Source organism: Hyperolius riggenbachi, chromosome 10 (assembly GCF_040937935.1).
Source record: "Hyperolius riggenbachi isolate aHypRig1 chromosome 10, aHypRig1.pri, whole genome shotgun sequence".
Classification (NCBI taxonomy): Eukaryota; Metazoa; Chordata; class Amphibia; order Anura; family Hyperoliidae; genus Hyperolius; species Hyperolius riggenbachi.
The window spans coordinates 177,215,603-177,238,758 of record NC_090655.1 but is presented as its reverse complement, the minus strand read 5'-3'; the positions used below and the strand labels follow the sequence as shown (position 1 = coordinate 177,238,758).

Sequence of the window (23,156 nt, the reverse complement as noted above, 5' to 3'; positions counted from 1 at the left end):
CCAACTGGCAAAATAGTGTGCAAATGAACAGGCAGGCTGGCCAAAATCTTTATATAGATCTCTTCTTGGGTGTGCGTTTGTATAGGAAACAAAGGAAATACAGATCCTCCCCAAGTGGAGATGGTCTAGTCCAAAACCTGTCAGATCTGTCAGATTTTTACTGAATACAGTACACAACAGCAGCACAGGAGAAAAGTAATTTATAGTGTATTATTTTCTTGGAGAAATGTACTTCTTATAATAAGTATGCATACGCATTTTACATTTTACAGTTTTTTGCAGTAGTGGTCCTTAAGTGGAAGTAAAGCAGGCAAATCTGTATGCAGAAAGGGCAGGCCTTTGCCCTGAGTGAGCGAAGGTTGCCACAATATTCTTAATTCATGGGGCACCAGGACCTCCATGAAAATCCACCCCAGACCAGCACAAAACTCCACCTCCAGAATGCAACAAAGCTCACCCCCAACTGGCAAAAAGCTCCACTGACAGATTGCCATGAAGCTCCTCCCCAACTTGCACAAAACCCCACCCTACAGGCATGTGCTTGTATGCAGTCAGTGATTCCCTCCCAGAAGCACAGTATGGCTGCACTAGAATTGGCCACACACCCTTAGAGATAAGCAGAGCAAGAGATTTGAGAGGTAGGTCACCCACTCACTTTCTCCTCACTGTCCTTAGTCGGGCCCCTATGTGTTGCTGAGCAACCTTCAATATCTTCTCCCCCCCTGACCCTCCATAACCTCCACTAAGCCCTCTCTCTATCTACCTAGCACACTCAGTATCCCCACTCTCCTCCCTCCCCAGACCCTAAATAAGTCCCCTCTCTCCTTAACCAACCTCCTTGCATCCTCAATAGCCTCACTCTCCCCCCTGGCCCATGTAGCCCCCCTTCTCTTCTTAACCAACCCTTGCATCTTCAGTAGCCTCACTCTCCCCTCTCCACAGACCCCATACATTCTCTCTCTATTTACCCACCCCTTCAGCAGGCAACACTACTTATGCCAGTAGCATATTAACACAGCTTCCATTATCTAAGTAATGTGAATGTTGCTAGTGTAACGTGTGCTAAGCAGCTGGAATAAGTAACGGTAACATTGCCATGCACAATTTTACCTCTATTTAATGAATATGCCCAAATGTGTGCATTTGTTACTCCTTTATCTTTTTTTCTTTTTGTCATTTCATGATTTGGTGGGGAGTCGTAATCCTGAGGGGGGTGCTCCAAAGTACAGTTTCGCTCATGACATTGTGAAATCTAAGGCCGACCCGTGTGTACACAGTGCATTGATGGACTGATCCCTCTTTAATTAGTTTCAGAGAGGGATTGATTTGTTTTCCACATTGGGTGGCAATCTGTGCGTGTTTGGCCATCTTTGGTTCTTAATGGTCAGCTTTGAATGTGTGTGAATGATTCCTATAGATTTTGCTGTCCAATCCTACTTATGTTTAGAAAGTTGCAAGTGATAACCCTTGTTATTTTTGCTGCCAATTACTATTTTATTACCTTAAGGCAGATGTTTCTTCCGCAGGACGTCCCATTCTCTATTTCTACCTCTCCTTTCTCCACAAAAGCTGCCTTGCACAGTTTACTAACATGTAATGTAAGCATGTATGTTTCATTAAAGATGTATTTTACAAGGAGAGAAAGGGGTCAAATGAGTGGCACTCCCTGTGTAACGAGCTTCATGATTACTTGCGTGTGTGAAATATGAAAGCAAAAAATGTCCTCACCGTCTCATCATTGGTCACCTCTTGTCTATTTGCTGGGACGTGTGCTCCACGGATACAGTAGGAAGAAAGCACAGATGTATTGTAATATCACAGAAGAAAGGGGATGGAATCCGGGCACCTTCCGTCCAATACTGTTTATTGCAAGTCAAGACAAACATCCATAGGTTACCATAACCATAAGTACCTCATTCTGGTGGTCTTAACGGTGATGTACGGTGGAGGTGGGGGAGCCAGGGCACTAAGTGGGTCCGGCCTTTTGACGGCCGTTTCGCGTCTATGCAGACGCTTGGTCACGCTGTGTACCACTGTAATGGGTGCTCTGCAGGCATCCGGCTATACACGGGGAAGAAACCCCGCCCCTTCCGGGTGCCGCAGCCATCCTAGTGATTGGAGAAGGAAGGCGAAAGAGGCTGGGGGGCGTGTATGTTGGGCTGAGACTACAGATCCCATTTCGCTGTGCGTGAAACCACCGCCCAGCAAGGTTGATTATGCAGCCAAGCTGCACTGCGGGACTGGAACTACAGTACCCACAATGCTGCGTGTAGAGGCACGCCCCCCCGAGCGTGTAAACTCGATGGGAAGGCGTCCAGTGGCCATGACAACATCTATCACGGTCACACTGCCCATACAGCATATAAGAGGGGTGCATATTAACACCTCTCCTCACCTTGTAGGTCTGTAGTATATACACCGGGGGGCATTATTATAGCCCACCCTGTGTGCAGCCTGCGACACAGTCCTACCCGCCTACAATCGTCTCCCCTAGTGTTCAAGTGACAGAGTGACATTTAAAAACTAACAAGTTTGGGCGGCATATCTTCAATTTGCATAAACCTGCACATTGTCACAACCAAGGGAATATCTAAAGGGTGTATATTTCTATTAACATAGTTTACTTAGACCTTTGGCAACTGTAGACTTTCTGTACATGCCCTCTTAGAATACCACCACAAATTTCACAAAGCACTTAAACAGATCAGATACCCTATAGTCCCAAAAGTACTCAGGTAAATTGTATATCCATGTCCCCAAACCCCTAAACTCAAGGATCCAGCATACAGGCCAATTCAATTTTGTCATTTAGGCCACCCGGGCCTAATGCCCCAGTCTGCAATATAATACGTGTTTCTCTTCTGAGGAGTAGTTTGTCCCTATCTCCTCCTCTTGTTGGGGCTTCCACCTTCTCTAACACTGCAAAGGTTAAGCCATGACTGGATTTCCCATGCTCCTCACGCATGTGTGTTACCACTCTGGTACAGCTCTTCCCTGCCTTAATTGTACTGACATGTTCCCCTACCCGAGTCTTTATAGGTCTTGTGGTTTGGCCTATGTAAATTTTTTTACAGGGACAAAACAATACATAGACTACATAATCCGACTGGCAGGTAAAAAAACCTTTCATTTTAAACTCTATACCTCCTATCTGAATACATCTGGAAGGGATCATTTTAGAACAATACTTGCAATGACCACATTTATAATTCCCTACCCGGACATATCGGTCCAACCGTGATGTGGACCTTGGTGTCACAAACTCACTCTTAGTCAGCATATTGGCTAGGGTAGGTGCCCTCCTAAAGGCTACTCGTGGGGGCCCCCCTACTTTTTGGGATAGATCGGGGTCTTGTTGGATTATCTCCCAATGTTTGTGTAAGGCTTGGTGGTGTATTCTCCACAGTCAGCATGCAACGCATGAGCTGGCGTGGAGGAGGTACACACACTAGCACAAGGAAACAGGCTATCCCTAGTATAGTGGAGGGGAGGACTGACTCCAATAGGAGATTGTGGCGCACAGAGCCGGTGCAGATCTGACAGCCACAAACAATGCTTTCGTTATAACGTCTCAGCGCAAAGTAGCGCTGAGCGCACAAACCAGAACTGAGGAGATCAGGACAGGTAGACAGAATGAACGCTTGCTAGCTAGCGGCTACTTAGCGACAGCAAGCGTCCAAAACCAGACAGACTGGAATGAGGCAGCCAATGCGATGCGGCGATGGCGTGCCTCACAAAGACAGGACAGGATAGTCAGAAAATAGCAGGACCAAGATAGATGAACGTAACACAGATAAATATACAATAAGTATGTTTTCCTAGCGTATTACAATTACAGCTATCAATGAAACTATTTGTTACGTCTGACTAACATATGTATATATCGGCAATGAACCGATATATGACATAAGCAGGAACGCTGACTAGGAATGGAGTAACACAGGGAACAGGACTCAGAAGGATTCGCTATCTCTTCGCAGAGATGAACGCAATCCACAAACAGTAACAGAACAGGATTCAGAAGGATTCGTTATCTCTTCGCAGAGATGAACGCAATCCACAAACGGTAACAGGACAGGATTCAGAAGGATTCGTTATCTCTTCGCAGAGATGAACGCAATCCACAAACAGAACCAGGAGCAGGGTAACTACCTCAGCACGGGTGGTCACGGTACGCGCAACCTACCAAAACGTGCTGGAAAGCTGACTAACTGCACACAGGATATAAACAGTTCGTGTACGTATACATCAGCGACACTGATGTATCACGTAACACAAATACAAGGAAAATAATAAACGTGCTGGTATGCATATATATTGGCAATGAACCAATATATGATGCAAAGACCAGCAAAGTATCTTTATAACAAGAAACACGATCGGGGGCTAAAGCGACAGCAAGACTGGCTTAGGCTGAAGCTATGAAAACCCAAGGAAACCCTGCAGGAAGCAGATCTTTATACTGAGGTCATCCAATGGGAGCAGACATGCAGATTCCCACACAGGTGAATGATAATCAGTCACAAGCTGACAGCAGGGAAAAACAGACAAAGCTATACAGCTTGCATGGAAATAGATCAGAACTGCCTTAGCTGCAGCACTACCACTTCCAGTAATAGCTGCTGCAGCAGCGATCATTACAGTACCCCCGCCTTTAAAAGCGGATTCCAGACGCTTTTCAAAACTGAAATTCCCAACAAAACAGTCTGACTGATAATTCATGATGACCGGGACAGCCCGGCAAGACCGAATTCCAGAATCAGTCCCCACAAGACTGGACCCATCAGAACCAGAACCTACAGAACCATGCCCATCAGTACTACAAGCCCCAGTGTGACACCCATCAGAACCATGATTTCCAGAAGAAAGCCCTCCGAAACTCCCTGAGCGATACCCACCGCCTTCCAGGAACCGTTCAGAAACGCCAAAGCCTTTGCAATGCCCACCGGTACTGTCTTTACCAACACAAAACCCACTGTTGAACCAGTCCAAGGCACCAGGACAAGTTTTCTCAGAGACCTCCCAGAACACCTTGAAGCTCCAAAGAGATCCCCATAGGTCAGAATGCCCCTTAGGCTCACATGGAGAACCATCAAGAACCCCTATGGAACCTAGGGCAATTCCTGAGTCAGGGCCACAAGGACAAACATCAATATCAGGGCTTTCAGGGACCAGAACCATCTCTGGGCATGCAGGCAGACTGGCAATATCAGAACGTGTTCCCACTAAGGAAGCATCAGAGCACGCTAACACCTTAGACACACTTGGGCATTCTGGCACACAAAGAACATCTGGGCACACCGGCACAAGAGAAACCTCTGGGCATGTCAAGGAACTGTGAGCCTCAGGGTCAGCCAAGACAGGACCAAAACCAGGACTGGCCAAAAAAAAATCATCATGACTAAACTTCGCAACTACTGGACTTTTACACGAGAATGCTGGATCAGACTTAGATGTCGCTGATTCCAGCAAAGTCAGTAACAAATCAGATTCAGGGGCACTAACAAGACAGGACAAATCTTCTGATGTATGCACTGAACCAGATAGGGACTCCACAACTACCTCTGGACTGGACAGAGACTCATTTAATACACTGGATTGGAGCTCATGAGGCGCTGCAGAACAAGTCAGTATTGCAGCAGCCCCCACTGGACCAGGCAAAACTGATGGATTCCCTGGACAGGAAGGGGACTCTGGAACCTCTGCCACAGCGGCCAGAGAACCAGAATCTTTCAGGATACTCATCAGACCGGACTGAAATTCTGAGATTTCTATTATTTTGACCAGAGAATCAGAATTATCCATGTTACAGGGCAAGACTTCTGAAACATTCAGAGGACAGGGCTGGAGTTCCTCGGCTGTTACAACACTGGAGAGGGACTCAACAACATTGGTTAAATCAGACTGTGTACAGGGCAAGGTATCTGACACACTTGCTGACGAGGACAATATTTCAATGGCTTCTGCTTTGCTGGGCAGAAATTCATCAAGTTTTATTAGAGCAGACTGTAATTCCAAAACAGCTGCTAGACAAGTGAATATTACTGCAACACCAACTGAGGTAAGCAGTGCTTCAGCCTCCTCTGCTAGAGGGTTTAAAGTATCCAAAGTACTGGGTGAAGCATAAGACTCTGCGACCACAGCTTCACTGGACAGGATCACTGAACAGTCCATATTGCAGGGCAAAACCATGGAAGCACCTGCTGGACAGCATAATGATTCTGTGACCTGAGTTTCATTGGAGAGATCTACTGCACAATTCATGGTACAGGGCAAATTTATTGGAAAATTTTCTGAACAAGGTAATAATTCTGGGATTTCAGGTTCACATAGCAGATGCTCTGAGCTATTCACGAAACTAGAGCGAGGTGTAGAAACAGGAAGATCAAGACACAATGTTTGCGCATCTGAATCACCATTCATTTGTAAAATTGGAAAATTCAGATGCTGGGGTTCTGAGTTTACTAGACAGGATTGCTGGGACTCGGAAACTGATGCAGTGCACCTACTGGCATCTGCTGGATCAGACAGGAGTTGAACTTTATTAACACAGGTAATTTCTGCAGAAGTGTTTGCAGAGACAGGCAAGATTTTTCTGGTGTCTGTTTCACTAAACAAAGAGTCATGAGTACTGGCTAGACTGGACTCGGAAGTCAGCAGGACCTCTGGATTCTCTGCTGAGAAATTTGCGCAGGGCAAGGTTAAGAATGTATCAGTGGCTTCTGTTTTACTGGGAAGTAACACTGAGTTATCCCTGGTACAGGGTGGAATTGCAGGAACTTCAATTTCACACAAAAAGAGCTCCGAATCACCTGCTGAATCAGCCAAAGGTGCTGAAGCAGGCGGGTCAGAACGCCAAATTTGCGAATTCGGAGTCACAAAAAAATCATCCAAAATCAGTTCCCACACATCAATCAATGGAGCCACAAAGTCATACTCACACACACCAGTTTTTATTAGGTTATAGGCAGACTTAATGCATGCATTCAATACCAATTCACTTTTTGCACTGTAAAATTGACAAAATGAACTTGAATCATTCTTCCATTCATTGACCAGAGCTTCCATCTCTCCTTTCTCAAATGGAGGATTCCAAGCATACTTAACAGGCAGATCATGGTTTGCAGATATGATTGTAGCAGGGACATATATTGGGTTAATTAGCAGGTGATTGGCAGATTCCTTATTCCTAAGAATCTCCAATACCTGTAGCAAGTGCTGAACTGTAGTGTATGCAAACTTTCCTTGCTTTACAAATAAGTTGATTTGTTCAATACTGTGTAATATCTCCTCATAATCATACTCAGATAATTCTTTTAAACAAAAATCTTTATTTTCCCTAGCCAGGGAGGAAAGTTCATTAGTAGTTTCATAAGTCCATTTAACTCCCCTGAAAGACAATTGCATTTCATTATCTGTTAATGGCAGAATCTCATTATAGGTCTCAGTCGCTAAGGATAACGATTCTGCAGATTGGACACGTTTCTTAGAACGTTTGCGTTTTGCCTTTGACCTTGCGGTTTTTGGTGATTTATTCAAAGCTGCAGGAAAATTATCAGTAACACTTTCTGCTTGCTGCTCATTCTTGCAAGCAATTGAAGGAGCAGCTGATTGGCCTGCTGCCAGGAGTTCATTAAGAGGAAAAGGCAATGGATCTATGCGCAACCAGTTATGGATCACAAACGCTAGAAATTCCAGCGGTCTATCTTTCAAATCGGAATGATTGAGAACATCAAATGCCCACTGGAATAATTCCCCTTTAAACAAAATATAACTTAGTTGGAGTGCCCAGGTTGAAACAGGAGTCGCTTGGAGATCAGGATTGGTCAGGAACCTGGCACATTCAGAGAAAAACTCATTTTCTGTTTCAGAGCTAAGTTCTTCAAATTTCTTAAAGGAACAGGAACCATAATTAACAGTGTCATACTTTCTGGGAATCCCCCCCACAATGGGGATTGGTAATGGGGTTTTCATAATGTAACGCTTGGTGGTGTATTCTCCACAGTCAGCATGCAACGCATGAGCTGGCGTGGAGGAGGTACACACACTAGCACAAGGAAACAGGCGATCCCTAGTATAGTGGAGGGGAGGACTGACTCCAATAGGAGATTGTGGCGCACAGAGCCGGTGCAGATCTGACAGCCACAAACAATGCTTTCGTTATAACGTCTCAGCGCAAAGTAGCGCTGAGCGCACAAACCAGAACTGAGGAGATCAGGACAGGTAGACAGAATGAACGCTTGCTAGCTAGCGGCTACTTAGCGACAGCAAGCGTCCAAAACCAGACAGACTGGAATGAGGCAGCCAATGCGATGCGGCGATGGCGTGCCTCACAAAGACAGGACAGGATAGTCAGAAAATAGCAGGACCAAGATAGATGAACGTAACACAGATAAATATACAATAAGTATGTTTTCCTAGCGTATTACAATTACAGCTATCAATGAAACTATTTGTTACGTCTGACTAACATATGTATATATCGGCAATGAACCGATATATGACATAAGCAGGAACGCTGACTAGGAATGGAGTAACACAGGGAACAGGACTCAGAAGGATTCGCTATCTCTTCGCAGAGATGAACGCAATCCACAAACAGTAACAGAACAGGATTCAGAAGGATTCGTTATCTCTTCGCAGAGATGAACGCAATCCACAAACGGTAACAGGACAGGATTCAGAAGGATTCGTTATCTCTTCGCAGAGATGAACGCAATCCACAAACAGAACCAGGAGCAGGGTAACTACCTCAGCACGGGTGGTCACGGTACGCGCAACCTACCAAAACGTGCTGGAAAGCTGACTAACTGCACACAGGATATAAACAGTTCGTGTACGTATACATCAGCGACACTGATGTATCACGTAACACAAATACAAGGAAAATAATAAACGTGCTGGTATGCATATATATTGGCAATGAACCAATATATGATGCAAAGACCAGCAAAGTATCTTTATAACAAGAAACACGATCGGGGGCTAAAGCGACAGCAAGACTGGCTTAGGCTGAAGCTATGAAAACCCAAGGAAACCCTGCAGGAAGCAGATCTTTATACTGAGGTCATCCAATGGGAGCAGACATGCAGATTCCCACACAGGTGAATGATAATCAGTCACAAGCTGACAGCAGGGAAAAACAGACAAAGCTATACAGCTTGCATGGAAATAGATCAGAACTGCCTTAGCTGCAGCACTACCACTTCCAGTAATAGCTGCTGCAGCAGCGATCATTACAGTTTGTAGACACTTTCCCTAATTTTCATGGCCATCGGGGTATAATCGAAGGTAAAAAACATCCTTTCTCTCATGCCCTTTTTCTTTTCTTCATTTCTCCCTACCAGGAGTGAACCTCTCTCTTGCTTCTGGGCTTTACATCTAGCCTTCATCAACAAATGCATGTCGTATCCTCTTTTTCTGAACCTATTGGTTAGGTCCTTTGCTTGGTCATCGAAAGTTTCATTAAAGAGCCAGAATAATTTATAATCTTCTATGTTGCTGTAAGATTATTACATGTCAGCAGAAGCCATGAAGTGAAGTTTGTATTGTTTCATGTGTGAATACCTGTTTTATGTTATTGAATCTAACATATTCATCACTTGCTAAATAGGAATAGCAGAGTTTGGTCGCACAAAGTTCTTATTTGTATTAGTTCTTACAAGTAATTATCATTGCTAAACTCACGTGGACTTTATAAAATGTATCCCCCCCCCCTTCCCTTTTCTATTTTTATTTTACCAAAGAATGATTGCATGTATGCATTGTACTGGAGTTTGTGTAATATATGTGATAGATCATTTTAGCTGCAAGTTGTTATACTGCCCCTGCTCCCTGTGAATCTGTCCATTAGTCTTTCTTAACATTTTATTTTATTGCCGCACCTTACATGAACTGCAAGAAACATTAAACATGCCATGCTTAGGTGATTTCCCCACTAGCCCCTCTGCATATTCTAACAGGAACCTAAAAGATTAAATGTCTGAAGGGCTACAGGGGAAACCTCCTTTTGTTCCATTCTCCCTCCTCTCTACGGCCTGGGGGGTAGAAAACCTTGCCCCCCCCCCCCCCATGAAGGCATTGCATCCTATCAACATCCGATCAGCGGGACTTGCAGGAGACAGAGGCTGTTTCTATTGGCTCTCTGCTCCTTTCATTCATAGGTAATTCCTCTCTGCTTCTGTAAGTCATGGCTCTGCACAGTGTTCCGAACTGTTTCTGACAGACCAGAGCTGCCGGTAATGTTTCTGGGCGTTACCTGAGGTAAATACCGAAGTGTTTACCGCACAAATCGGTAATTCACTTCATTGCTCAGTAATTTCAGCTTTCCATGTGTTAACAGCCTTTATGAATTGACATTTTCATAAGTGTTGGGTAAAGTCAGCTGTTTTCTGCATTACCTCATGCAGCAATGCTTTATGAATCGAGGCCATAGTGGGGAACATAGATACATGAGTGGTTCAACACAATGTACACAATGAGAACATCTAGCAAAATAAGTATAAATACCGTCCATACGTACTGTACTTGATGTGTGCTTTGAAAAATTATGCACATTTGATTACGTACAACAGAAACAAGAAACACAAGGAGGAGGTCCCTGTCCTTGCGAGCTTACAATATAAAGGACTGTTGGGTTGCGACATTAGAGGAGGAGACAAAGGGTTTTGCGGATGTGGCCGTGAACCTCCAAATGCTAAATATTATATAGTGTTATTTGAGCACCATGAAGCTAGAAGAACTGTTGTATTTGATATGTAGATGTGTTTTAGATAAGGATGCTCCAGCCTTTTACCAAACTTCATTACATAGTGAACATGGCATTTTCAATCCTCCTAGACAAACTCATTTAAGTTTTAATGAAAACAAAAATATTCAGAAGACTCTTTGTTGTGTATTATGTTGTGGCTGGATAGTTTACTAGTTAAGGGCTCTGGCTCTTACACAGGAGACCAGGGTTCCAATCTTCCTGTTCAGTAAACCTGCACCTATTCAGTGAGGAGACCGTTGGCAAGGCTCCCTAACATTGCTACAACATGTCGCGCTTGCTTTAGTGGCTGCAGTTCTGGCGCTTTGAATCCACCAGGAGTAAAGCGTGATATAAATGTTCTATGTCTTGTCTTGTCTATTAACTGGTTATATTCCTCATAAGATCCAAAAGCTTGAAACAAAAGTATGAAAGGACAATGCTATTTCTAGTTAAAGAGGAACTTCAGCCTAAACAAACATACTGTCATTAAGTTACATTAGTTATGTTAATTAAAATAGATAGGTAATATAATCTCTTACCCACCCTGTTTTAAAAGAACAGGCAAATGTTTGTGATTTCATGGGGCAGCCATCTTTTTGGTTGAAAGGAGGTAACAGGGAGCATGAGACACAGTTTCAACTGTCCTGTGTCCTGATCATCCTTCCCAGCTGCACGCGCTCGGCTTCAAGTCTCAAATTCAAAACTAAAAAAACAAAAACAAATTTGTGCTAAAACAGCAGAAGGAGAACAACAACATCAGACATCCCATCATGCTTTGCACAGCATCAGGGGAAAACTGCCTGGGCAGATTTCTTTGATGGGGTGGAGCTTAGTTTCTATGCAGCTAAAAATGAGGCTTGGGTAGGAAAAACAAAGTTCTGATGCTATGAAACTGTTAGGCTTTGTTCACATCTAAAATCACAATCGCTGAGGCCAGAGTGGTTTCTTTTTCCCCCTCCTGGTGCTTACCTTCACGCTATGATTTCTTTGTAAAGCGCTTATCAAAGTGCTTTTGCAGAGCGATTTGTTTTTCACTTCCTGATGCAAGTCGAGGAGTAAACTCTTTGACCCAGAAAAAGATAAATACAATGTATTTATTTTTAAAAGCGCGAACGCAATCACCGAATAAAGAGATTTTGTGAGTGTTTTGCATTTTTTTCTCAGCGCTTTGCTGAGCGGAAAGCAGACGAAACGAGCTGATATGAACTATCCCGTAAGGATTCATTGCACAAGCGATTTTAGGGCATTTTTTAAAATCACCGGTTCTCTAAAAAAATGCCCTAGGTGTGAACGAACCCTTAAAGAAACACCAAGCCTTTTCAGTGGTGCTGAGTAGATTTTTAGTCTGAAGGTTCACTTTAATCAGTCCCTTTTATGTCATCATGGTGGCCAGATAGTGTGTTTTCTTTTAAACTCTGTCCTATTCCTTAATCATATAAAAATTCCTATTAGTGCAAAATGGCATTGAGGCCAAAGGCGCAGTGTCTAGGAATAGGGTAAATGAGACCCTGTAGGTCCTTCAAAGCACTCCAAGGCCCTTAGGTTCTTATCCAGATAAGAAACTTGCTCTCTTCTTAATAGTCAGAAGTCTGGTATCAGAGCATAACTAGCAATCGCCGGGCCCCCCTGCAGAAATTCTGAGCGGGTCCCCCGCTCAGGGCCGTTTTTGGGGGCTGGAGGGGTCGCAGCATGAGGGGAGAGCTTGGCAGCACGTCGGTCGGTCACCTTGGGCTCTCCCCTCTGGGCTCCCCTCCAGCATTGAATAGTGGGTATGCAGGCCGCAGGCAGCGGCAGATACATACCTTCCTTGCGTTCCACGGATGTTCCTTTCTCTAGCTTCTGATGCGACTTTCTGTATAAAAAGGAAGTCGCGTCAGATACTAGAGGGAGAAACATCCGCGCTGGAATGCAAGGAAGGTATGTATCTGCCGCTGCCCCGCCGCGTCAGATACTAGAGGGAGAAACATCTGCGCTGGAATGCAAGGAAGGTATGTATCTGCCGCTGCCCCGCCGCCAGCATACCCACTATTCAATGCTGGAGGGGAGCGCTGAGCCCAAGGTGAGGGAGGGGAGGGCCGTTCCCCCTCCCCACCGACGTGCTGCCAAGCTCTCCCCTCATGCTGCGACCCCTCCAGCACCCAAAAACGTCCCTGAGCGGGCCCCAGGGCCCCCCCCCCCCGTGAGAGCAGGGGCTGCCTCCCCTATTGTTACGCCCATGTCTGGTATGAATCCTCCCCTTTTTACTAAAACTATGGAAAAGTGATAAAAGGAAGGCTCACCCTGTCTATATGTGATGTCTGTACGCTACTTCATGAGCAAAGGAGAGGGGTTCCCTGCCGTTGTCTTCCTCTGTGTTTGTGAGAATGGCTGTTGTTTGCCCTGAAATGTGTGTCCTGCTTACAAATGTCATTTCACAGTGATTTTTTTCAAATGGAACCTGATATATGACAGGCTGCTATTGTCAACAACAAGTACCAATTCTTCCCATAGATGATGTTCTGTGCCACAGCTTTATTTCTCACACAGGAAAAACTGTTTTGGAGTAACTGATACCTGTTACAGAGATCACGGTAGTAGAGATGGTGATAGTTGGCCAATGGGATTGGCTTAGTGAGGCAGGGATTTTTGGGCACAATTTATGACATATACCCGAGTCTCACTGTATACACATTAGGAGAAAGACATTTTTCATGGTATCCATGGTATCCATTCTACCTAATGATTTTGTTTTATAAAGATGAACTAGGTTTTTCATGATCTTGTAGTCAAACAGACTTTCATAGACTTAAATGTATTTGGGATCATGGAACTCTTATTGTCTTTGATTTATGATGAAAGAATGTGATCAGCAGACAGGTCACTCTTCTGTTTCCCACTTCCATTAAACACTGTGAAATGTTATTTTTGCATTCTTTTGCTCCTTGTCATCCTTTTACTTGCTCTTGTTGATATTTACTTTTGCCCTAAGGTCAATTTAGTCCTTTACCAACAACAGTTTTGCAGTGCCAGCATAGGTAAACCAGTCCAAACAAAATGCTGAAGAAGCATTTCCTGTTGTAGGCACATTGGCAAAATACCAAAATTAGAATAAAAAAAAATAGATACAAATGTACCCTTCAATTCAGTAGTGTGCTTTTAGCAGCTCTTTCAGCAGGCAAGCAGCCATCCATAATCTCTCCCACATGGTTAACCCCAAACAGCATTTAAATATATTTAACTTCCTACACTAATCTCTGTTGCTCTCTTCCACATTTTGGAGACTGTACATAGTTTAAAAATAAAACTGGCAACATCAAACACAGCTTAGAAAGGATCAGTGTGCTGCCTATCCTCATTATTAGATGTCTGCCTGCAACAGCAGGTAAAAACAGAAACAAACAAGATTACCATAAGTCAGAGGCAATAACCAATGCCCCCCACCCCCTTGAAAAATCCAGAAGGCTAGCTCCCCTCATCCCCTTCACACACCCCTGCCCCAGGGAGAGTCTTCAGAGTAGGGTGGCAGCGGAGCTTCAGATTGTACCTTGTTCCATCGGTGGACAGGTCCTCTTCACTGTCTTAGTTCCTCTTTAGTGTAGCTGCAGCCAATCACCTAGTGGCAACATACACTGTATGTCTTTTGACAGGTATCAGAAGCCAGGTGATTGGGTGTGTAGCAGCTACTCTGAATAGGACCTATCCGCTAGCGAAGCGCAACATGGTATTAAGCTCTGCTGCGGCTGCTCCGCACCCCAGGACCAGCCCTCCTTAGCTCCCCCCCCCCCCCCCCCGCGCGACTGCCAGGGGTCCAAGGGGCTTTTGTTATGCCCTTTGCATACCTCCTTCATCCTGCCCAAACTATGTTCCCAGTCCTTCTTTCAGTGGTTATATACTGAACTCTTACAATAAAATAGTGTAGGCACACAGGCAGCTTCTAAACCTTGTGTGGTTTCCCTGCTTTGTGATGAACCAGCATAAAAAAGTAATGTTTTATCTTCCATGAAGCAGTTAATCACAGGGCTGTGCACTTGTAATATAAATGCTTTACACCCTGTTAACCTTTACTATACTGTCTCATAACATCTGTCTTTGTTGAGCAACTCCCAAATAAGTGTGCTAATAAATTCAGATTCTGATTCTGTTTCTGATAATGATGCTAATGAGACAGGCTGAGCTGCTGTGCCATTGTGATGCTACCACTCAACCAATATGACGTTATTTCCTTCCCACTCCCCTACCAACTTGTCACTAGAGATGGTCCGAACCTCCGATTTTAGGTTCGTGAACCGGGTTTGCGAAGCTACCGCGAAAGTTCGTTTCGCGCGAACTTTCGCGAACCGCAATAGACTTCAATAGGGAAGCGAACTTTGAAAACTAGAAAAATTTATGCTAGCCACAAAAGTGATGGCAAAGATGTTTCAAGGGGTCTAACACCCGGAGGGGGGCATGGCGGAGTGGGATACATGCCAAAAGTCCCCGGGAAAAATCCGGATTGGACGCAAAGTAGCGGGCAGAAATCACATTGAATGCTAAATTGCAAGTCTAAAGTGCTTTAAAACACCTTGCATGTGTATATATCAATCAGGGAGTGTAATTCGAGTACTGCTTCACACTGACACACCAAACTCACTGTGTAACGCACCGCAAACAGGTGTTTGCGTAGTGACAGCTGTGCTGGACTGGTGCGCACCATGGCGAGAGTGCAGGCCATGGCTGTGTTCAAGCCCATATGGTTGCCGGGCTGTGGTAGCTCAACAACTGTGACTGTCCAGCTGATCAAATTTGGTCTGTCCACAATGAGGCAACGACCTTATTATCTTTGGTGTGCCACCCCCTGAGACACTCATATAGCTGGCGGTCATTGCTTCATTGTGATACGCAAGCCCCTTCACCGCGGCAAGGTAATGATCACGAAGGGGAATGGGCACATGTACATGCCTTTTGTTTTGTTGTTGCTGCTGCACTGCAGCCAGAAAAATTAGGTAGGCATGAACACGCACCAGAAAAATTTGTATAGCGCCACTGCTAGCAGCGGCCTTAAAAATTCAGGAATCCACCTGGAGTCCTGGACTCTGTTGGTGGTGGTGGAAAAGGCAGTCAAGCGGCCTGCAGGCAGAGATGCTGTGTGGGGAGTGACTTAGTCTTGGGGCAGGCAGCCAGTCAAATGGCGTGCAGGCAGAGATGCTGTGTGTGGGGACTGACTTAGTCTTCGGGCAGGCAGTAGCCCTCCGGGATCCCTGCCTCATTCATTTTGATAAAGGTGAGGTACTGAACACTTTTGTGACTTAGGCGACTTCTCTTCTCAGTGACAATGCCTCCAGCTGCGCTGAAGGTCCTTTCTGACAGGACACTTGAGGCAGGCCAAGACAGAAGTTGGATGGCAAATTGGGACAGCTCTGGCCATTGCATGGCACATGTGTTGAATCTAGTCATTCAAAGATTTGTGTCAAAGTACCCAGGCTTAGAGGATGTCCTGAAGCAGGCCAGGAAGTTGTGTGGGCATTTCAGGCGGTCTTACACGGCCATGGCACGCTTTGCAGACATTCAGCGGAGAAACAACTTGCCGGTGAGATGCTTGATATGTGATAGCTCGACTCGCTGGAATTCAACCCTGGTCATGTTCTCTCATCTGCCTGCTAGAACAGTTCTGGCCCAACAACTGGACACTGATGCGAAATGCATGAAGGCTCATGCAGCCGTTTGAGGAGGTGACCAACCTGGTGAGTCGCAGGGAAGGAACCATCGGCGACTTGATCCCATACGCTTACTTCCTGGAGCGTGCCATGCGTAGAGTGGTGGATCAAGCTGTGGAGGAGCGTGAAGAGGAACAATTACGGCAGGAACAGTTGTGGGAGCAATTTACATCAGAATCAGATGTTTCCTCAACAACTGCGGCAGCACAGAGGGGGAAGGAGGAGGAAGAGTCGTGTGGGGAAGAGGAGTCAGACTCGGATGATGAGGAAGGTGTTTCTTTGAAGGAGGAGGAGGCGGTGGCAGAAGAACAACCGCAGCAGGTGTTGCAGGGGGCTTGTGCTGCTCAACGTTCCCGTGGTATTGTTCATGGCTGGGTGGAGGAGGAGGAGGACTTACCTGAAATCCCTGAGGAAGACCAAGTGGAGAAGGATAGTACGTCTGCATCAAACTTTGTGCAGATGGCGTCTTTCATGCTGTCCAGCCTGTTGAGGGACCCCCGTATAAAAAAAACTCAAGGGGAATGAGCTGTACTGGGTGGCCACGCTCCTAGACCCTCGGTATAGGCACAAAGTGCCAGACATGTTACCAACTCACCAGAAGGCAGAAAGGATGCAGCACATGCAGAACAAGCTGGCAACTATGCTTTACAACGCGTTTAAGGATGCTGTCACAGCACAACGCAATAAAGGTACCACTGCCAGTAGTCCTTCTCCCATGTCCACGCAGGCAAGGACACCGCAGGACATATCATGGTGATGTCGGACATGCAGACATTCTTTAGTCCATCACCTCACCTTAGCGCTTCTGGATCCATGCTCCCCCAATGCCTGGACTGGCAGTTGCGGATGTAGACACCTTGAGCAGCAATGAACCCTTGGACTACTGGGTGGGCAGGCTTGACCTGTGGTGTGGCCAGAGCTGTCCCAATTTGCCATCCAACTTCTGTCTTGGCCTGCCTCAAGTGTCCTGTCAGAAAGGACCTTCAGCGCAGCTGGAGGCATTGTCACTGAGAAGAGAAGTCGCCTAAGTCACAAAAGTGTTCAGTACCTCACCTTTATCAAAATGAATGAGGCATGGATCTCGGAGGGCTACTGCCTGCCTGAAGACTAAGTCAGTCCCCACACACAGCATCTCTGCCTGCACGCCATTTGACTGGCTGCCTGCCCCAAGACTAAGTCGCTCCCCACACAGCATCTCTGCCTGCAGGCCGCTTGACTGCCTTCTCCACCACCACCAACACAGTCCAGGACTCCAGGTGGATTCCTGAATTTTTAAGGCCGCTGCTAGCAGCGGCCGCTATACATATTTTTCTGGTGCGTGTTCATGCCTACCTAATTTTTCTGGCTGCAGTGCAGCAGCAACAACAAAACAAAAGGCATGTACATGTGCCCATTCCCCTTCGTGATCAATACCTTGCCGCGGTGAAGGGGCTTGCGTATCACAATGAAGCAATGACCGCCGACTATATGAGTGTCTCAGGGGGTGGCACACCAAAGATAATAAGGTCGTTGCCTCATTGTGGACAGACCAAATTTGATCAGCTGGACAGTCACAGTTGTTGAGCTACCACAGCCCGGCAACCATATGGGCTTGAACACAGCCATGGCCTGCACTCTCGCCATGGTGCGCACCAGTCCAGCACAGCTGTCACTACGCAAACACCTGTTTGCGGTGCGTTACACAGTGAGTTTGGTGTGTCAGTGTGAAGCAGTACTCTAATTACACTCCCTGATTGATATATACACATGCAAGGTGTTTTAAATGCAATGTGTCAGCTTTCCTAAATTCAAAGCGGAAAGGAGATTGCTGCCATCGTCACACACCACGTTGCCAATCTCCAGCTTGTGCAGGGTCAGCCACTGATCCACCTGTTTGTTAAGAGCAGCCAGGAGAGCTATGGGCTTTGTAAGGTTTGTACCTGCCCTGACCGTGCTTGGAAGACCAGGCATCCGTGGTCAGGTGGACCCTTGACCCAACGCTGTGTGCCAGAGATGACATCACTTGCCTCTCAACTTCACAGTACAGTTTGGGTATCACCTTTTTAGAGAAATAATTGCGGCCTGTTATCTTTCACTGTGGTGTCCCAATGGCCACAAATTTACTGCTGTCAGACGCCGGGCAAGGGGGTGGCTGGCAGAAATTGGCTTCTTCTGCTCAAAGATTTCCTTCACGGACATCTGACTGCTGTGGGCAGAGGATGATGAGGAAGGTGTTTCTTTGAAGGAGGAGGAGGCGGTGGCAGAAGAACAACCGCAGCAGGTGTTGCAGGGGGCTTGTGCTGCTCAACGTTCCCGTGGTATTGTTCATGGCTGGGTGGAGGAGGAGGAGGACTTACCTGAAATCCCTGAGGAAGACCAAGTGGAGAAGGATAGTACGTCTGCATCAAACTTTGTGCAGATGGCGTCTTTCATGCTGTCCAGCCTGTTGAGGGACCCCCGTATAAAAAAAACTCAAGGGGAATGAGCTGTACTGGGTGGCCACGCTCCTAGACCCTCGGTATAGGCACAAAGTGCCAGACATGTTACCAACTCACCAGAAGGCAGAAAGGATGCAGCACATGCAGAACAAGCTGGCAACTATGCTTTACAACGCGTTTAAGGATGCTGTCACAGCACAACGCAATAAAGGTACCACTGCCAGTAGTCCTTCTCCCATGTCCACGCAGGCAAGGACACCGCAGGACATATCATGGTGATGTCGGACATGCAGACATTCTTTAGTCCATCACCTCACCTTAGCGCTTCTGGATCCATGCTCCCCCAATGCCTGGACTGGCAGTTGCGGATGTAGACACCTTGAGCAGCAATGAACCCTTGGACTACTGGGTGGGCAGGCTTGACCTGTGGTGTGGCCAGAGCTGTCCCAATTTGCCATCCAACTTCTGTCTTGGCCTGCCTCAAGTGTCCTGTCAGAAAGGACCTTCAGCGCAGCTGGAGGCATTGTCACTGAGAAGAGAAGTCGCCTAAGTCACAAAAGTGTTCAGTACCTCACCTTTATCAAAATGAATGAGGCATGGATCTCGGAGGGCTACTGCCTGCCTGAAGACTAAGTCAGTCCCCACACACAGCATCTCTGCCTGCACGCCATTTGACTGGCTGCCTGCCCCAAGACTAAGTCGCTCCCCACACAGCATCTCTGCCTGCAGGCCGCTTGACTGCCTTCTCCACCACCACCAACACAGTCCAGGACTCCAGGTGGATTCCTGAATTTTTAAGGCCGCTGCTAGCAGCGGCCGCTATACATATTTTTCTGGTGCGTGTTCATGCCTACCTAATTTTTCTGGCTGCAGTGCAGCAGCAACAACAAAACAAAAGGCATGTACATGTGCCCATTCCCCTTCGTGATCAATACCTTGCCGCGGTGAAGGGGCTTGCGTATCACAATGAAGCAATGACCGCCGACTATATGAGTGTCTCAGGGGGTGGCACACCAAAGATAATAAGGTCGTTGCCTCATTGTGGACAGACCAAATTTGATCAGCTGGACAGTCACAGTTGTTGAGCTACCACAGCCCGGCAACCATATGGGCTTGAACACAGCCATGGCCTGCACTCTCGCCATGGTGCGCACCAGTCCAGCACAGCTGTCACTACGCAAACACCTGTTTGCGGTGCGTTACACAGTGAGTTTGGTGTGTCAGTGTGAAGCAGTACTCTAATTACACTCCCTGATTGATATATACACATGCAAGGTGTTTTAAATGCAATGTGTCAGCTTTCCTAAATTCAAAGCGGAAAGGAGATTGCTGCCATCGTCACACACCACGTTGCCAATCTCCAGCTTGTGCAGGGTCAGCCACTGATCCACCTGTTTGTTAAGAGCAGCCAGGAGAGCTATGGGCTTTGTAAGGTTTGTACCTGCCCTGACCGTGCTTGGAAGACCAGGCATCCGTGGTCAGGTGGACCCTTGACCCAACGCTGTGTGCCAGAGATGACATCACTTGCCTCTCAACTTCACAGTACAGTTTGGGTATCACCTTTTTAGAGAAATAATTGCGGCCTGTTATCTTTCACTGTGGTGTCCCAATGGCCACAAATTTACTGCTGTCAGACGCCGGGCAAGGGGGTGGCTGGCAGAAATTGGCTTCTTCTGCTCAAAGATTTCCTTCACGGACATCTGACTGCTGTGGGCAGAGGAGCAGGAACTGCTCAAGGTCAGAGGCGGAGTGGAAGAGGGTGGCTATGAAGGCGCAAGGGAGAAAGCTTTTCCTTTGTGTGCTGCTTTTGCTCAGGTGCTCTTCCCATTGCAGTTTGTGCCTTTTCTCCATGTGCCTTCGTAAGACACTTGTCCCTACGTGAGTGTTGGCCTTTCCACGGCTCAATTGGTGGCATCAGCAGCTGACATTGAAGGGCATGGCGCCGGACACTGCCACCAGCTGTTTCTGACGATGAGCTCCCCCTGCTTCTTTCAGGAACTCGTCTCCTCCTACTCCTCTCTGACTCCCCCTCTGAACTGTCCCCTTGGTCATCTTGTCTATTAGGAACCCATGTGGGATCCGTATCATCATAATCATCATAATCATCCTGCCCAGCTTCACTTGCCTCAGACACCTCCAAAACTGCACCAACAGCAGGTACTTCATCCTCCTCCTCCTCACACGTTACATCCATAGTGTCGCCGCCTAACTCAGACATATGAGGTGGTGTAACTTGCTTAGCGCCTTCATCTGGTTGTAACAATAATGGCTGTGAATCAGTTAATTCCCCACCAATTAACTCCTGCAAAGCGTCAAATGCAACGGATGTAGTGCTTGTAGTAAGTCTGCCTACCTTAAATCGGTTTTGGCACCCAGATTTGTGGTAAGACTGTCCCAGTACTGTCCCAGCATGCTAATTTGACCCGAGGAAGCAGTTTGAGCCACGAAACGCGTTGTCTGAAGTGCTTATGTCAATAAAACAACTTTATTCCTTTATTAAGTGAAGTCTCCTGATTTAAGGTAGGCAGACTTTTCCTACATAGTTATACATAAAGAGTGAAATAAGAATATACTACAAGGGCACCTCCTACCTTTTCCGATACCCTATTATACCACCCCACTTAGTGGGGTTCTTCATGACAGATTAGGAGTGAAGTTTTTTCGAAGGAGCAGCGATCACCCTTATAAAAGACCGAGTGGGGACGGGCTTTCCCCACATGCCTAATTGAGTGGTTGCCTCTACAGCAACCCACACTTGTGAGTATTATTACTCTTAAAGAGAACCTGAGGTGTGTTTAAAGAATGTTATCTGCATACAGAGGCTGGATCTGCCTATACAGCCCAGCCTCTGTTGCTATCCCAAACCCCACTAAGGTCCCCCTGCACTCTGCAATCCCTCATAAATCACAGCCGTGTTGTGAGGCTGTGTTTACATCTGTAGTGTCAGTCTCAGCTGCTCCCCCGCCTCCTGCATAGCTCCGGTCCCTGCCCCTGTCCCTTCCCTCCATTCAGCAGGGAGGGAAGGGATGCAGGCGGGGACTGGAGTTCTGCAGGAGGCGGGGAGAGCAGCAGACTGACACTATAGAGATAAACACAGCCAGCTCTGACAAGCTGTTTGTCAGCAGCGTGGCTGTGATTTATGAGGGATTGCAGAGTGCAGGGGGACCTTAGGGGGGTTTGGGATAGCAACAGAGGCTGGGCTGTATAGGCAGATCCAGCCTCTGTATGCAGATAATATTCTTCAAACCCACCTCGGGTTCTCTTTAAGCCATTTATCTGAAGACAATACACCATAAGGGCTCCCGGTGTCCCTGCGGTTTCTTTTTTCTCCTGTACCTGTTACAGCTTCCAGATTCCTCTGGATCTGCCTCTACCCCTGCCTGTTTTGACCATTGTGTCCATATCGGGGGAGGTGAAGTGAAAGGTATGCACTGACTCGACACAGGTGCAGTTAACAGGTATGCACGGAGTGGTATATCACACTGCGTGCACTCACGTAGGTAGGTGGGTGCACTGAACATAACAGGTAGGTATATGCAGTGATGAGGTGGGTGCACTGAATACAACAGGTAGGTATATGCAGTGATGGGTATTAAAATGTGCACCTGCACAGACGTGTAGCGAACAGGCACAGTGACACTGCGTGCGCTCACGTAGGTAGGTGAGTGCACTGAAGTGAACAACAGGTAGGTATATGCAGTGATGGGTATTACAATGTGCACCTGTCACACACAGACAGGTAGCGGACAAGCACAGTGACACTGCGTGCGCTCAACTCACGTAGGTAGGTGGGTGAACTGTGAACAACAGGTAGGTAGGTATATGCAGTAATGGGTATTACAATGTGCACCTGTCACACACAGACAGGTAGCGGACAGGCACAGTGACACTGCGTGCACTCAGCTCACGTAGGTAGGTGGGTGAACTGTGAACAACAGGTAGGTAGGTATATGCAGTAATGGGTATTACAATGTGCACCTGTCACAAACAAACAGGTAGCGGACAGGCACAGTGACACTGCGTGCGCTCAGCTCACGTAGGTAGGTTGGTGCACTGTGAACAACAGGTAGGTATATGCAGTACTGGGTATTACAATGTGCACCTGTCACACACACAGGTAGTCACTGAATGTGCTGGGCCTGGCAGTGGCACACACACAGTATGACAAGTGTCAGTGGGACACACAGAAAAAAAAAAAAGATCACAAGAACAAGATTAGCTCTCAAAAGAGCTGTTGTGGGGTGCTATTTTAGCAATAAGAATCAGCAAGGAGCAAGCTAACAAGCCTACAAGAGCCTAACTAATCTTTCTCTATGA

General features: G+C 46.6%; 1 protein-coding gene across 1 annotated transcript in view; it reads left to right on the top strand.

The window, feature by feature from the left end:
- DRGX (dorsal root ganglia homeobox) overlaps positions 1–23,156 on the top strand; it is a 178,083-nt gene that overhangs the window by 37,543 nt on the left and 117,384 nt on the right. The window lies entirely within an intron of this gene.